This window comes from Piliocolobus tephrosceles, chromosome 1 (genome assembly GCF_002776525.5).
Source record: "Piliocolobus tephrosceles isolate RC106 chromosome 1, ASM277652v3, whole genome shotgun sequence".
Classification (NCBI taxonomy): domain Eukaryota; kingdom Metazoa; phylum Chordata; class Mammalia; order Primates; family Cercopithecidae; genus Piliocolobus; species Piliocolobus tephrosceles.
Genome location: NC_045434.1, coordinates 217,365,987 through 217,383,631, shown reverse-complemented (window position 1 = coordinate 217,383,631; position 17,645 = coordinate 217,365,987). Strand labels below are relative to the sequence as shown.

General features: G+C 46.0%; 1 long non-coding RNA gene across 1 annotated transcript in view; it reads left to right on the top strand.

Moving 5' to 3' along the window:
* Positions 1-17,226, top strand: part of LOC111544606 — a 33,237-nt gene extending 16,011 nt beyond the window's left edge. Inside the window, exons 3-4 of the long non-coding RNA XR_002732218.1 lie at positions 5,200-5,295; positions 13,647-17,226. This is a non-coding gene — a long non-coding RNA (uncharacterized LOC111544606). The remainder of the gene's footprint in view (positions 1-5,199; positions 5,296-13,646) is intronic.
* The last annotated feature ends 419 nt before the right edge of the window (positions 17,227-17,645 follow it).

The following is a 17,645-nucleotide window of genomic DNA, read 5'->3' as shown; positions in this document are numbered from 1 at the left end:
CCTGAATGGTATTGCCTAGGTTTTCTTCTAGGGATTTTTTTTGGTTTTGGGTTTTACATTTAAGTTTTTAATCCAACTTGAGTTAATTTTTCTATAAGGTGTAAGGAAGGGGTCCAGTTTCAGTTTTCTGCATATGACTAGCCAGTTTTCCCAGCACTATTTATTGAATAGGAGATCCTTTCCACGTTACCTGTTTGTGTCAGGTTTGTTGAACATTAGATAATTGTAGATGTGTGGTGTTATTTCTGAGGTCTCTGTTCTGTTCCATTGGTCTATATGTCTGTTTTGGTACCAGTACCATGCTGTTTTGGTTAGTGTAGTTTTGTAGTATAGTTCAAAGTCAGGTGACTTGATGCCTCCACCTTTGTTCTTTTTGCTTAGAATTGTCTTGGCCATACAGGATCTTCTTTGATTCCAAATGAAATTTCAAGTAGTTTCTTCTACTTATGTGAAGAATGTCAATGATAGTTTTATGGGAATAGCATTGAATCTATAAATTACTTTGGGCAGTATGGTCATTTTCACGATATTGATTCTTCCTATCCATGAGGATGGAATGTTTTTCCATTTGTTTGTGTCCTCTCTTATTTCCTTGAGCAGTGGTTGGTAGTTCTCCTTGAAAAGGTTTTTCACATCCCTTGATAGCTGAATTCCTAGGTATTTTATTCTCTTTGTAGCAGTTGTGAATGGGAGTTCATTCATGATTTGGCTGTCTGCTTGTCTATTGTTGGTGTAAAGAAATGCTTGTGAATTTTGCACACTGATTTTGTATCCTGAGACTTTGCTGAAGTTGCTTATCAGCTTAAGGAGTTTTGGGGCTGAGATGACAGGGTTTTCTAAATATAAAATCATGTTGTCTGCAAACAGAGACAATTTGACTTCCTCTCTTCCTATTTGAATACTTTTATTTCTTTCTCTTGCCTGATTGTCCTGGCCAGAACTTCCAATACTATGTTGAATAGGAGGGGTGAGAGAGGGCATTCTTGTCTTGTACTGGTTTTCAAAGAGAATGCTTCTAGCTTTTGCCCATTCAATATGATATTGCCCATTTACAATTGCTACAAAGAGAGTAACATACCTATGATATGATATTGGTTGTGGGTTTGTCATAAATAGCTCTTATTATTTTGAGATATGTTCCATCAATACCTAGTTTATTGAGAGTTTTTAACATGAAGGGATGTTGAATTTTATAAAAGGCCTTTTCTGCATCAGTTGAGATAATCATGTGGTTTTTGTCTTGGGTTCTGTTTATGTGATGGATTATGTTTATTAATTTGCCTCTGTTGAATAAGTCTTGCATTCCAGGGATGAAGCTGACTTGATTTTGGTGTCTGTTTTGTGATGTGCAGCTGGATTCAGTTTGTCAGTATTTTATTGAAGATTTTTGCATCAATGTTCATAGGGGATATTGGCCTGAAGTTTTCTTTTTTTGTTGTGTCTCTGCCAGATTTGCAATCAGGGTGATGCTGGTCACATAAAATGAGTTAGGGATGAGTCCCCCCTTTTCAATTGTTTGGAATAGTTTCAGAAGGAATGGTACCAGCTCCTCTTTGTACCTCTGGTAGAATTCGGCTGTGAATCCATCTGGTCCTGGGCTCTTTTTGGTTGGTAGGCTATTAATTACTGCCTCAATTTCAGAACTTGTTATTGGTCTATTCAGGGATTTGACTTCTTCCTGGTTTAATCTTGGGAGGGTGTATGTGTCCAGGAATTTATCCATTTCTTCTAGATTTTCTAGCTTATTTGTGTAGAGGTGTTTATAGTATTCTCTGATGGTAGTTTGTATTTCTATGGGGTCAGGGGTGATATCCCCTTTATCATTTTTATCGTGTCTATTTGATTCTTCTCTCTTTTCTTCTTTATTAGTTTAGCTAGCAGTCTATTTATTTTGTTATATTTTTCAAAAAACAAGCTCCTGGATTCATTGATTTTTTGGAGGGTTTTTCGTGTCTCTATCTCCTTCAAGTCTGCTCTGATCTTAGTTATTTATTGTTTTTTGCTAGCTTTCGGATTAGTTTGCTCCTGTGTCTTCAGTTCTTTTAATTGGGATGTTAGGGTGTTGATTTGAGATCTTTCTAACTTTCTGATATGGGCATTTAGTGCTATAAATTTCCTTCTTAACACTGCTTTACCTGTGTCCCAGAGATTTTGGTATGTTGTTTCTTTGTTCTCATTGGCTTCAAATAACTTCTTGATTTCTGCCTTAATTTCATTATTTACCCAGCAGTCACTCAGGAGCAGATTGTTCAATTTCCATGTAATTGTGTGGTTTTGAGTGAGTTTCTTAATCCTGAGTTCTAATTTGATTGTACTGTGATCTGAGAGACTGTTATGATTTCAGTTCTTTTGCATTTGCTGAGGCGTGTTTTACTTCTGATTATGTGGTCAATTTTAGAATAAGTACATGTGGCACAGAGAATAATATATATTCTGTTGATTTGGGGTGGAGAGTTCTGTAGATGTCTGTTAGGTCTGCTTGATCCAAAACTGAGTTCAAGTCCTGAATATCCTTGTTAATTTCTGTCTGTTGATCTGTCTAATACTGACAGTGGGGTGTTAAAGTCTCCCTCTATTATTGTTTGGGAGTCTAAGTCTCTTTGTAGGCCTCTAAGAACTTGTTTTATGAACCTAGGTGCTCTTGTATTGTGTGCATGTATATTTGGAATAGTTAGCTCTTCTTATTGAATAGTTCCCTTTACCATCATGTAATGACCTTCTTTGTCATTTTTATCTTTGTTGGTTTAAAGTCTGTTTTGTCAGAGACTAGGATTGCAACCCCTGCTTTTTTTTCTTTCCATTTGCTTTTTAAGTTTTCCTCCATCCTTTCATTTTGAACCTGTGTGTGTCTTTGTATGTGAGATGGATCTCCTGAATACAGCACACCGATGGGTCTAGACTCTTTATTCAATTTGCCAATCTGTAACCGCTGCCTTTTTTGTTCTTAGAGTTCCCAACATCAATTATCTGCCCCCCAATGATTTATTTACATCAGAGCGTTTGGTTATATTTTTGGTGCCTAGGCTGTACGTACATCTACTTTGCCCATTCACTCTGCCTGGACGGTAAAGCATTCAGGTCCTCTGCCTTCCAGGATGCTAGAATTACTATTTAAATTAGATAGCATAATTTAATGGCAGCACTTTCTGCATCTTCAGCCTAAAGACAATTGTTGTCACCATTCTTTTTAAAGATTCAGGTGCTTCCTTCAACAAATAATTTCCTTCTGTTTTTTAGACAGAGTCTCGCTCTGTTGCCAGGCTGAAATGTGTGTTCTTGGCTCACTGCAACCTCCGTCTCCTGGGTTCAAGCAATTCTTGTGTCTCAGCCTCCCGAGTAGCTGGGATTACAGGCACGTGCCACCACATCCAGCTAATTTTATATTTTTTGTAGAGACAGGGTTTCACCATGTTGGCCAGGATGGTCTTGATCTCCTGACCTTGTGATCTGCCTGCCTCAACCTCCCGAAGTGCTGGGATTACAGGCATGAGCCACCATGCCTGGCCCAAAGAATCTCTTAATGCCTTGGCAAAAGGAGTGTTCGTCCTCTTGCCCTCTTTTAGAAAATAATTTGGGAATGAGTGAGTGGATGGGAAATCCACTCCAGGATTTTAATCTTCTTAGTCTTAGATTTCTTCCTCTACAGTAGTCAGAAGAAGACTGGGCCTCTGGTGAATTATTGGGTCAGGGTCTATTCAACCAACTCATCAAACAATCACAACAATTTTCAGAGGTTTGACCTAGCACATTGAAATCAAAATATTGGGTACCAGCACTGACACTGGGAAAATAAATCAGCCTGTTCAGTATTGTGTTCTCCCCAGCTTGTACTACAACCTCAGGATCTAGCACCCTTCCCCTTTTCTTATCCCTAGACATTATCCCTACCCTTAATTTTGTGACTATCAATTGCTCACTATTCTTTAGGCATTTACCATGTTTTAAAATTACCAGGCAATATATGGAATATTTGTATGCTTTTAAACTAACGCATAGGTGTTTCTACGTTTTATGTCTCTCTCTGGGTCCTGGTTTAAATAGCCAAGATTAGAGTTGTGACATATTATTTTTCTGATATGAATAAATGTAACCTTGCAGTTCTTTCACTGTGTTAGCTTATAATTGTTTCCACATGGACAAATTAGGTTTTGAGTCTAGTGAAAGGTCTGGAGGAAAGGAGGGCATACTCAGGCCTGGCTGCCTCTCACAGTGGTTGTTGGTGAAGACAATTACAGTATCTTCAAGAAGGTAGGAGCCCACACCATGAGAAAGGGAATGTGGGCTTTTGGTTGTCAGGGAAGCTCATGGGGATTCAGTGGCCAAGGGTCCTCTAATTCAGCAGCTTCCTCCCATGTATCTCCTTTCCAGTTCTTGGCTCCAGTGAGGATGTTATTGCTGAGAATTAGATGCTGCAGTTGACCCCATTAAATAACTACTCCTGGATGCCTGTCACTAATAGCAGCCATCTCACTGCCCCAGGAACTCAAGTTTACCATGGTCACCCTAGCTTCAGAGAATACTCACTTCATCCTTTTTGTACATCACTAGCTTTCAATTCTAAAAATGTTGAGAACATCTGATTGACAGAGCCAAGGTGATACAAATATCTGAAGTTCTCAGCTTTTCTAATGGGAAGTAACTTTGCTTGCTATTAAGACTCACAAAGGTAGAAAATTTCCAAGTGTAGGAAAGGCAAAGCAAGGCAGCCAGAAAGAATGGCAAATGTCTACCACTTCCCAGCAAAATTGAGACTGTGTTTTCTTCTCTTGCTGATGAAAATAATTTTTAGATTTTAATTTTAAAAAAGCAAAAATTAAAATTTCATAGAAAGATCCTGATGTATTTGGTCATGATGATGACAAGGCCCAGAGAGACCCAGAGACTGGGTGATCTTTCATCCATCCAAGTCCTTATTAACTGAAAATTAATTATATGACATGTATCCTGCTGAGCCCAGGAATCCAGGAAGAATTAACCCAGAAATGGTCGTAAGCTTCCAGGAGATTAGTCTCCATGGGGAAAGGCATAGAACAAATAAGTGGTACAAAGAAACATACAATGGAAAATATCATAAGAACAAGGAAGAAAAAGTATGTGTTGTTACAAGACTCTAGAATAGAAATCTAAATTTGTCTTGAGCTCACCACCTCTCTCTCTCTCTCTCTCTCCCTCTCTCTCTCTCTCTGTGCCAACTCTCAGTAAAAAATCATCAACTCCTGGAAGGGCTTGTGGGTAGGTATGGAGGAAGATGAGCAATGGTCTGCACAGATGACAGAACGTATCTGCATCCCTAAGGTAGGAAGAGACTCAGTAAGTTCTGGGAAAAACTAGCTGAGTACAACACAGTGAACCAAGTAGACAGAGATATGTTATGGAGCTGGGAGGTTGGGTTCTAGATCTTTGAGACAAAACCAGGGAAGTGATGAGGAGCACATGGTCTTTTTGTGGTCTCTTAGTGGCTTTGTAGAGTAAAAGCAACCAAAAAAGAGTCCAAGTCAGGGCCTTTCCATCTTCAAACCAGACTACAGTGGTCTGTTCTAGCTCAGATGTGATTAGACTTGCATTTTAGAAAGAAACTTTGGCTACCACATACAGAAGCAAATGAGAAGACCACCCAAAGCATCAGTTCTGGCAGGAGATGGGCACTGGAGCTCCTACTTGGTGGCTGAGTGCAGATGCTGGCAGGATGTCTTGAAGGTAGAATGGAGTGTGTAATTCTGCAGGCATGATCTATCCTTAAATATAGGAAAAGCAGGAACATGCTGAGACTGAAATAGGAAAATAAAACGTCTTTCAAAAGATTTCTTTCTAGAGCATGTAGAATTCTATAGTCTGTTATTTTGGAACTATCTCACCCTGTGCTCTTTTGGGGGCCACTTCTTGGAGTTTTAGTCAGGATTCTCCAGAGAAACAGAATCGATAGGATGTGTGTATATATATATAAAATATTTTAAAGGAATTGGCTCATGCAATGTGAAGATTTGGCAAGTTCAAAATCTGATGAAGGAGTCTGGTGGGTGGGAGACTCCGAAAAGAGTTGCACTTTGAGTCAAAAGGCAGACTTTCAGTGAGCCAGGAAGAGCTGATGTTGTAGTTCAAGTCCAAAGACCCTCTGTTGGCAGAGTTCCCTCCTGCTCACAGGCACTAAATCTTTTGTTCTATTTAAGCCTTCACCTAATTGGATAAGGCCCACCTGCATTATGGAGCTCATCTGCTTTACTTGAATCTACGAATTTGAATGCTAATCTCATTGAAAAACACACTTGCAGATACATTCAGAATAATATTTGGCTAATATCTCAGCCCAACCAAGTTGACACATAAAGTTAACCTTCACAAGGGCTACATCTGAAATCCTAGATGGGAACACTTCAGAGAGGTACCAGCAGGTTCCTCGACTCACTTCTAGGGCCCTTTGTGCTAATGCTTTTCTGTGGCTCTCAAGTCGTTTCCAGGAATTGAGTAGAAACTCTCTCTCTCTCCCTCTCTCTCTCTCCACCCAAACAATATTCCCTGAAAGCTATTACTTCCTGCAAGCAGGAGCTCAACTCAAACAAATGTTTCTATAAATGGCCAGTCAGCAATGGGCAGCCTGGGACATGTGGCATTTTGTCCCTGGGGACTTTCAGTAAGAGAATGCAAACCATCTGTTCCATTGCGTCTAGCCAGGGCACCCACTGGCTTGTGCAGGAGCCTGGGCCAGATGTTTTCCTGAGGTCTCTTCTTGCTCAAGGATCTGATGACACCAGCTCTTCATTTCTTCTGAATCAACAGCTGCTGATTTCATTCAAATAATCTAATTTGAAATTCTGTTTCTGGAACACAGACAGCTTCATCCGCCCAGGCAGAACAAAGGAAGTGGAACGGGGGCCTTAATAGGAGATATTTTGGGTGTTTTCAGACATCGAAGTCAACAATCTGTTCATTCATAAGGGCTCTGACCTCTTGTTTTGAAGGAAAACAGGAAAAACAAGCTGGGTACAAAGAACATAAATATTTTACTTTCACCCATTCTCCAATCTGGGCTGAAACAGGAAACAAATGTCTCCTCTGCACCTTCCCCACCCTCCAAACACATCTGTGAAAAGCAACGTGGAGATTAGATGATGGAAGTGGCTTTAAAACGTAATTTGGCACTTTTCAAGAAATATAAGTTGCAGAAGCATCTGTTCATTTTAGGGAGAAGAAGGGGGTTCTCTGGGACTCTCAGGGGAGCTATTGGAGGAGAAGGCATTGTCTCCTTCCCATGTGGGTGTGTGGAGTCAGCCAGGAGGGAAGGAGGCATGGTCAGGGGGGAGGAAGGCAGGCAAGCTCTGACAAGTGCATGTTGGGGTCTGGGTGGATATGCCTAAAGGGTCTACCCCACAGGCAGTGAGAGTCTGGAAGGCTGCGCTGAGCTTCAAATTGGGGTCTGCGCGAAGTGCCTGGTCTCCTGCCCCTGGTGGCACAGCTCGGTACTGCGTCTGCGTTTCCTCCCTTGCGGTGGGAGGGGCGGGGGTCACTCCGCGGCAGGTCCGGAACTGCCTTAGCCTTACCACAAAGGCCAGAGGCACCATCTCCTCCCGTTGCAGTTTCGGGTTCTTCTGGGAAATTTCCAAAGGAAGGACTTTCCAAAGGACTTTCCTAAGGAAGGTCTTGGCCGGATCAGGGATGGTGACGGGGACAGTACAGCTGGTCCCCGCTGAGACCAAGGCAAGGGTTCCTACTGTGAGCTGCTTAAAGAGGTGAGATTATTAAAATCCTTTTTCGGGGGGGGGGGGAACTGAGACAGGTTTTCCCATGATTGTAAAAATGTCACATCACTTTTTTTAAAATCAAAAATTAAACATACATCATGATGATATAGAAGGGATTGTTGCCCTTGGCACCAAAGTCATCCAACACGACCTGATTCTAGAAGAGGAGGCAGCTGCCACAAGCACAGCCGCACCCACATCCTTGCTCCATCCCCTCTCTGGAATCAGGAGAAGGGCTTCCTTCCACGCTGCTTCCTCCCTGGGGATGTCTGTCCAGGAAGCCCAATATTCCATTAAACCCACAGGGGCTTGGGCGCCTGCCGTGAATTTGGCGTGTTGTAGATACCAGCCACAGGAGGATAAATAATGACCCTCTTTTCAAGGAGAACACGATTTTGCAAAGAAAATAAATGCATGTTACGTTGTCATTTGTAAAGCAAAAGGGAAATGAAAAATATGCTGGAGGAAGCAGAGGAGGACTGACCAGGCTTGTGGGAGGGAACTGAGGAAGGCTTACAGGAGAGTGAGCTTCAGGAATGAGGGTCGAAGGAGTCTAACGGGATCAGGAACTCCCTGTAAAGACTCAGAGGACAGAAGAAAGACACTGCATTGGATGCTACTGATTCAGGAGGGTGAAAGGGATCATAAGAGATGAGATGGAAATGTAATTTGGAGGCAGAATGTGAATACCCTTCAAAGGCAGACAAAGACGTTTAGACAGTAGAGTGAAGGTAGAGACCCACTTCCATGATGCAGTCATTTGGAACACTGAGTTGAACTTCTGTCTATCAAGGCAGAGGAGATGAGAGCTGAGCAACAGGTCCTGGCCTGGGAACAGAGGGTCCACGTGCGGGTTCCTGATTTCCCAGCGATAGACCATGAGAAGCCTGGAGCAGAGATCACCCTCAGCATCCAGAGGTCCTCAGAAGGGCACAACCAATGTTGCTCATTTCTTCACTCATTTATGAATTCATCATTAATACAGTAAAGCCCAACAGACCTACATTTCCCTTAGAGGAATTCAAGCCGTATGAGCTCAGTGAAGAGGAGGGAGACTAAGAAAGGAAGCGGGTTCGTCCTACCGAGAGAAAAACGTAGCCTCAGTGGCGAGGTGGCCCCTGCCCCACCCCATTCACTGCTGGAGAGGGGCTTGGATTTGCTGCCCCCAGCCAGGCCACCACGCTCACATTTTGCATCTGGCTGGATTGGGAGAAACTTCTTGTCCAAACGCTCCTGCTGTTCTTACAGCACAGTCCCTTGAATTCATGCCAGCTGCTTTATCTAGACACCAAACCACATCGATAGACCAATCTAGGCTGTGCGAATGTTTTAGACTTTTCAGGGCAATCTTGACTGTTAGCACCTCTCCTCTCTCAGCCAGCTTGGGACATCGACATCCAGGCAAGAAGTGTCCACATTGTCCCCAGTGTGTGACTGACACTTTGGGGGATGAACAGGTGTGTGTGGCACAGTCTCAGGCCCCAACTCCACCCACGAAGGCAGTGGCCACACCCACCAGAATGGTGCCATCCAAGAGGTGAGTTCTTGATCCTGCAGTTTAAAAGGTGCTAACTGTGCTTCATAACAGGATATCCTTTCCTTTTCCTTCCTTCCCTTATCCTCCAGCATCCAACAAAGGCAGCCAGGTGGGCTCAGTGGAAATGATGTGGCTTCAGAGTGAGTTCTGACTCACTTTGTTGAAAACTTCCAAATGCCAGGGTCGGTGCTGGGCATCACCCCCATCCACCCAAACTTGGCACCTTAGCTCAGCCCAGAAGAGTGTCATTTGTCAAATTTCAGACTTAAGCTAATGGGGCCAGAATGAAGCTGCAGGACCCAGAAGTGCTTTAAGGACCAGAATAGATGCATTTACCTTTAAGCCCTGAAGCTCTGCTGGTGCATCACTGTTCTGTGCGGGAGACGCACGAGGGGAGAAGAAAAGGCACACACACAATACCTTTAAGAGTAAACAAGCTTTATCCCACACAAATGGCAATGCAGATATAATAAGAAAATTAATGTAATAAGCAAATTAAAATAAGCAAGTGGATGTAATAAGCAAATGATATAATAAGCAAATTGCAATGGGAAGGGGAGAAGGGAAAAGAGATATATATATTTACACTCGCCAGGCTATGGAGGATTCACCATCAGACTGGGAAGCAACAGCCTGGAGTCCAGGGTTGGCCACTCATCTGGGACAGACGAGGAGAGGTCTCATGAAGCTTCGGTGCCGTCTAAGACTGTAGCTCTTTTTGTAACAAGTTGTTTGGCATGAGTCCCATTCACGAGGGCCCTTCATAACTGGGCTCAAAGAAGACAAAAAGGTCAATTTGTTTTTGTGATTGTCTTCTGTTTTTCGATGACTAACATAGGAATAGATTGAAATAGAGATTTTTTTCTGAAACGGCACTGGATGAAAGCCTCAAGGGGCTCACACGACCTGTTCCAGGACTTGGTGATCTTGTTTGTGTCCACGTTCAATTGAGTTCAGATTTAATATTTAACTTTTCCTCCACATTCGGCCTCCATTTAGTACTCAATTGTAAGAAAATACCCTTACAGTTACATGGGGAAAGCATAGTTGATATAAATGACAGAGACAGAGTAAGCACAGGAGAATTAAAAACACGATTAACAAAAAGCACACCCAGCATGGCTTTGCAAGGAGAGTCCCATTGTGAGAACTGCCAGGGACATACATACAACATTCAGTGTGCGGTAAGGTGCAGACCCCTCCTTGGGCTGCGGGAAGCGTATCTAATGCCATTTGATGTTGCAACACAACAGTATGCAGCTGAGCAAATTCATCTGATAACAACAGAAGTCCAGGGCTACTATCATTATGAGCTTTTCTACAAGAAAACGTAGTATTTAAATTTGTTGCTGAAACAGGATTGTACTGGCGGCAGGGGAGAATACTGTGAGAGGATACCACCACCACGGAGTCCAGCGCATTCGCAACCAGAGGTGTTTGTAAGCTTCTAGACTACTGGGGAGGGGAATATTATCCCAGATGGTGAATGGAATTAATGACCACCCCCTAGTGCATCTCCCGGACCAGTGTGGGGGCGGGTATCGCCACCTGTAGGATCCACACACCCAGAGGGCCCCCCAGGGAATAGGAAGAGTTCTGCTGTAATTGTATTGCTGTAATGTGTAATTTGAGTAACAAAGGTGCTGTGTCTCATTTGAGCTTGGGCAAAAATAGACAGTTTTTTGGTTAAAAGAAGTCCAGGTTGGATTACAAATGATACTATCCCATCCCCATTGGCATCGGCATATCCATTCAGAAATGTTAGCAGGGACGACTCTCCAAGGTAGCCCATTCCTGGCGGCCTCCGGCAGCTCGATGAACAGGCAGCACTGACTGCAGTTGGCTTCTGTTGCAGCAGTGGCTACCCAGTTGATGAACTCGTTCTCAGCCTCAGACATGACGACCTGATTTCTAGCAGACAGATTATTCGTAATAACAAAACCGGAGGGGAACATGGCATTGTTTTTCATCTTTAGGAAATTGTATTTTGCCTTCATTTTTTGCTCCCATGGCTACAAGGTGACCAGCCTTAGGGGCGGGACCTGATGGACGCTGTACCCATATTTTGACTCCAGGTTTTAAGTTGTCCACTCCGACTGACCCAAATTCTCCGGTTCTATGTGTTGTTTCTATTGGGGCAGAAATTTCCTCAGGGGTTAATTGTTGACAAGGTACCACTGATAATTGAGCAACCCACATCTGTGGTTTTATAGCAAAAGAATTTGGAGTGGTATTGTACACAATGAGTTTTAACTCTCCCCGGCAATCACGATCAATGATATCACCATACACGGTAATGCTTCTCATTGTAAGGCTTGAACATGTTGTAATCCATTCATCCACATTCAAGTTTGCAGTTGTGGTGGAAATGTTGGCCTGTTGATCTGCCTGCTGATTAAATAGTCTGTTAAGAGAAAGCAGAGACACATGAGCATCAGCATGGAGAACAGCATCAGGATCCAGATATTTTCCCAGCATTATTTTCCCCAAATCTCTTTATTCCCAATTAACCATTTGTTTTGTTGCCATTGGGGCATCCAGGTAGTAAGACCGTCTGCTACCGACCAAGAATTGGTATACAAGTGACAAATCCCTCTGGCCTCCTCCTAAATAGCTTGGAGGACGGCTACCAATTTAACCAGCTGGTGCTCCCACCGCTTCCTTCATCAGAACCGGTGAGTTCTGGGGGAACTCATGACTGGAGTCATAGTCATAAAGACATCATGGTTGAAGCGAGGTGCTCTGTTTCCAGCAAGGCCCAACAGCAAGCTAACAGTTGATTTTTGAAAGGGTTATAAGCTTTGCCAGCCTCTGACAGCTTCTGGGTCCAAAACTCCAAAGATACCCTCTTCCCATCTTGTTTCTGCCTAAGGCTCCTATTACCATGTTGTTCTACGACAGTTACTTGCAGTTCTACTGGCCCATCCCGTAAGAGCCATAGATCCAGGGCCAGTTGTACCGCTTGTTTAGCTTGTTAAGCTTGTTAAAAGCCATGTTCTCTTTCTCTCCCCAGTGAAAGTCATAGCGTTTTCTAGTGACGGCATGCAGAGGTTGTAATATGTTACCCAAGTGGGGAATACGATATCTCCAGAATCCAAATAAGCCAACAAAGGTTTGGACCTCCTTCTTAGTGGTAGGGCTTGCAAATTCTAGTATTTTAGCCTTAGCCTTTGGTAAAGTAAACTATTTCCCTGCATTCCATAGGATGCCAAGGAATTTTACAGTTTGTGCACGTCCTCAAATTTTACTAGGGTTAATTTGTTATCCTTGAGATTAGAGCTGGGTTTTTACCTGCTCCAAGCCTCAGCTAACTAGTTCTTCAGCTCTACCCTGACTGGGCTACTCAGACAGCTGCTCTCTTCAGCAATAGGCTGAGAGCTTTGAGCTGGTCAGTCAAGACAGAGGCCTGGCATCAGGCCAGGGCCAGTCTGGAAGTCAGATTTGCATTTTCCTTTTCCAGCTTACATTTCTCTTGAAGCAACCAGTTCCTATTTTGACACATCAATTTATAAGCAGTAAGCAAGCATCATCCATGCCAGGAAATTCCCTCAGTGTCCCCTTTACCAACTGGTATTCCCTGCAGCACCTCACGCACAGTCAACAGTTCAAAATGCACTAATTTATATCCCGTTTTCACAAAGGTCAGTTCCCTTGGACTGCTCAATGGCCAAGAGGGAGAACTGGGGGAGTTCCCATCCCAGGATATGGGAAGTCCCTGAGCTCCCAGCCGGTCCTTGCCACTGAAAAATGGCATGCTTCCGCTTTCGGATCCTGTTTGTGATACCAGAAATGTTCTGTGTGGGAAACACGTGAGGGGAGAAGAAAAGACACACACACACACAATGCCTTTAAGGGTAAACAAGCTTTACCTCACGTAAATGGTAACGGAGCTATAATAAGCAAATGATATAAGAATAAGCAGATTGATATAATAAGCAAATTGCAATGGGAAGGGGAGAAGGGAAAAGATATTTACACTTACCAGACTGTGGAGGATTCACCACCAGACTGGGAAGCAGCGGCCTGGGCTCCAGAGTCTACCCCTCATCCGTGCACAGACGAAGAGAGGTCTTACGAAGCTTCGGCGCAGTCTGGGACCCGAGCTCTTTTTGTAACCTGTTGTTTGGGATGAGGCCCAGTCACGAGGGCCTTCGAGACTGGGCTCAGGGAACACAACATGTCAACTCGTTTTGGTGATTGTCTATTGTTTTTTAATAACTAATGTATAGGAATAGATCGAAATAGAGATTTCTCTGAAACAGCGCTGATGAATGCCTCAAAGGGCTCACACAACCTGCTCCGGGACTTGGTGACCCTTGTTTGTGTCCATGTTCAATTGAGTTCAAATTTAATATTTAACTTTTCCTCCACAGTCACCCCAGCAAGGTGATCCATGGTTGCAACTAGGACAAAACAAGCATGCAGGAGGCACCCGGTTCCCAACAGCATTTCCTGTATTTCAGCAAGACCGCGTCAGGTTTTCCGCTGAACCAAAGGGGCCTCTTTCCCCAGAACCAGGCCTGGCCATCTCTGAACAAGGGATCTTGGAGGTGCGGCACTAGAAACACTCATGTTGTCCTGGTTGACCAAGATCAGTGTTTCTGCCATTCACAGGCACCAAGCAGCTTCAAGTAAATCCTCGGAAAAAGGGGAGTAGTGGGGGTGGGGCCAGCCCGTGATGATGGGCCTGAAATTGGCACCCGTCCTTGGGAAGCTTTCGCGTGGGTTTGGGATTCCGCTGATGCCGCCCGGCTCCTCAGCAGCACTGGGAAGCCGCTGAGTCTCATGCGGGTTGGTGGGTCCTGAGTGCTGCAAGGCCCTGCGGAGGGGCTGCTCTCTGAAAGCTGCCCTGACCCCTCCATTTGCCTGTTAGGTCCTGAAAGCAGAGCCAGCCAGTCACCTGCTTGTAACGAAAGCTGGTGTCTCCAACCCTCCAGTTTCATTCTGACAAGGGCAGTGTCAGAGCCCCAAGCTTCGTGTTACCGAGGAAGCATTTTATCTCCACTTGACTCCAGGTGCCCTGTCCTTGTCACTGAGGGATCTCTCACCACAGGGCGATCAAAGAGGGGGTAAAACCAGGTCTCCAGGGAAAGAGGGGGGAAGAGAACGGGGCAATCCAGGATGGGTATTCCAGGGTGGGCATTCCAGGAGTAGCCTCCCACCGCAGGGTGAGCCAGCCTTCACACCGGCTGCTTCCTCTGTTGGATGCTGTCACCCAAACTTCTCTGTAACTCCTACCTGGAGACGCTGCCTCTGGTCTCTGCTCCAATGAGACCTCCCTGTGGCCCTACTTAAACAGCAGCTTCCCTCAGTGCCACCGCATCGTCCACACCCCAATGCCCCTACTCCGTGATTTCTTTTTCTGCTCAGCACCTGTTATCCTGTCGTCCATGCTTTGTGTTGACTTGGGTTTTGTTTGCTGGTCTCTCCTCTGGCTTCCCCTGGAATGTGAGTTCCATGAGGGTAGAGTGTGAGTCACTCTTGTTCTTGCTGTTTCTCCTGTGCCCAGAACAGTGCCTGCTGCTCAGTCAATGCCTGATGATGGAGTGAACAGATTTCTGCTTTCTGTGGCCACCTCTGGGTCACAGAAGGCCCAGAGGTTACAAGCAACCTCTAGTATTTGAAGAATGGAGAAAAAGGACAGAGAAGTATGAAAAGGAGCCTCGCTTGGATGCATCCACTGAGCACTGAAGGGGAGGACCCTTAGGTGGCCCCGTCCTTTGCAAACAGGCTCAGTGCTTCTCCCACACTCACCCAGGGCCCAGAATCCATGCATACATGCAGGGTGGGGCAGGCCGACTCAGACCGACATGTCCAGCCTCTGCCCAACTCCTCTGTTGGAGGCTTTGTGGGGAATTTGGCAGAGCCTGGCCGTTCCTTCACTAATTCGGCCGTTCTGGAAAAACCACCCAGTTAACAGGTCTGAGCCGCTTCCTCTAATCCTGGGGACTAGAGGTGACTGCCACTTTGAGGCCAGTTAAAGTTCTTGCCCCCTCCTGGAAGCCCTGCACTGCTGGGAAGCAGGTGGACACACACTTCCAAGAATGAATTCCAAGCGAATTCTCCCATCACTTCTTTCCCCTAGGAGTGCAGGCTGGGGGAATGTCTCTCTCAGATGTCAACTCCCATGGTCTCAACTAGGCCTCCGGGGAAAGAGGGGGAAAGAGAATGGGGCATTCCAGGATGGGAATTCCAGGGTGGGCATTCCAAGGAGTAAGCGGAATTCTGAGAAGGAGGACACGCATGATGCATGCATGGCCCATCCGGAAGGTCCAGGATCATCTCCCCAGCCCAAGCCTTTAAACGCATCTGTGAAGACCGTCTTCCTATGGAAGTGACATGGTCCTAGGTTCTAGGGATTAGGACGCGATTGCCTCTGTTCAGCTGACCACAGCCACTGAGGGACCCACTATTGATCCCCCATCCATTTTGATAAAGGGTTTTATGATGTCAGAAACCATAAGCAGCTCATCTCCTCACCCTCCGCTGGTGAGTTTGTGAGCATCTTGGGGGCGGCATCTGATGGTCCATCCTGGTGCTGGTGTGTCATAGGTGTGGGGGCCTGGTCTGAGGCTGAACGCACAGCAGGACCAGCCTCTGGCCCTCCCCAGCTGGAAGGGGTGAGTTTCACACATCTTGCTCTATAGCTCACTCTCCCCTGCCGTTCCCACTGAGACGGTGAGTTCCAGACTGCTCTGGGGGTTACAGGAAACCTCCGGTATTTGAAGAGGGAGAAAAAGGGCAGATAAGTATGAAAAGGAGCCCAATTTGGATGCATCCACTGAGCACTGAAGGGGAGAACTCTTAGGTGGCCCCGTCTCTTTGCAAACAGGCTCAGTCATTGCAGGCCTCTGAGGCAGCCCTCAGACGGGACCCTGGCTCAGCTCAGCTCAGCCAACAATAGGCAGCAGAGCTGTGCCCGCCAGGTGGCCTTGCCCTCCTGGGGAGCCAGGGTTGCCTGCGTGAGCCTGAGTCCTCTGGTGGATACTGCGGCCACCGGCCGTCAGGCCTCTGCAGACACCTGGTCCCTCCTGCTGTTGTCTGCACAGCCTGCGCCTCCACGCCACCCCCACGCCTTGGTTCTGCCTGCACGCCCAGACTCGGTGGGGAGGAGTGAGTCCAACAACTGTTTCCAAACCCTGTGCAGACAGAGCCCTGGCATCTCACCGTCCCTTCCAAATACCAGAACCCACCCTGGGCACCCATGCCCCGATGGGTCCCAGCCCCGGGTGACGCCCTCCTTGCATGGAGTAGGGACTCAAACACACCCAGAAACACAGTGTGGCCAGGCCCAGACTCTCTCTTGGTTTTGACCCTGTTGCAGGCCTGACGACCCGTGGGGACACAGTCTCCCTGGGTGGCAAGATGTCCATTCAGAATAAAATAAAGTTAAAAATTAAAACTCAACAAGCTGGTGCACATGCAGTCACCTGCATATTCTGCAATTCAGAGAATAACAGATGGTTTTCCAAAATCGAACTTCCAGGAACATGTCCCACATCATCCTCAACATAACCATAAACCTCACCCAAAGGAACGGCAGTCCCACTGGAACGCAAGCCCCTCCGGGTGGCTGAGTCAGTGTGCTCTGTCCCCAGCTCCTAGGAGGAGGGCTGGCTTACGGCAGGTCCTCCATAAACATCATCTGGAATCTAACCTTGGGGTTCTCCAGCATGTGTTGGCCACCCCACCTCTTCCCATTGATCTCTGGGCCTCCGATTTTCCTTCTGCAAAATGGAGCTTACACTCATGAACATGCTTGTGTTTGCAAAAGGCGTTACCAGACGTTTAAGAAATTCTGGGTGTCAACTAACAAGATTCTAGTTTACGGCAGCAAGTGAACAGTGCCACATCTTAGCACCAGCGGCCGCGTTTGCTCCGTTGGTGCCTTCAGGTGTGTGCGATGGTGACTCCCCAGAGTCTCCATCCAGGATCCAGCGTTTCTATAAACCCCAGCCACCTGTGCGCTGCAGGCTTCTCTGGAGCGCATGGAATATTCATTCCACAGGTATTTATGGAGGACCTGCTGTAAACCAGGCCTCCTTCTAGGGGCTGGGGACAGAGCACACTGACTCAGCCACCCGGGGGTGCTTGCGTTCCAGTGGGACTGCCGTTCCTTTGGGTGAGGTCAGTGGTTATGCTGGGGATAGTGTGGACATGTTTCTTGAAGTTCGAAGCTGGTGCTGTGAGCAGTGGGCCCTCTGAGAACAGGGCTGGAGCCAACCTGCACCATTGCACTCCCCATGACACTGGCCTGGGGTCCTGATCTTGAGAATCTGCCGTTGATACAGTGGTGAACAGGCAGTCCCCTCTGGAGCCCTCTATCTGGGCAGGGCCTCTGCCCAGAGGAGCCGGCTGAGGACAGAGTAAGT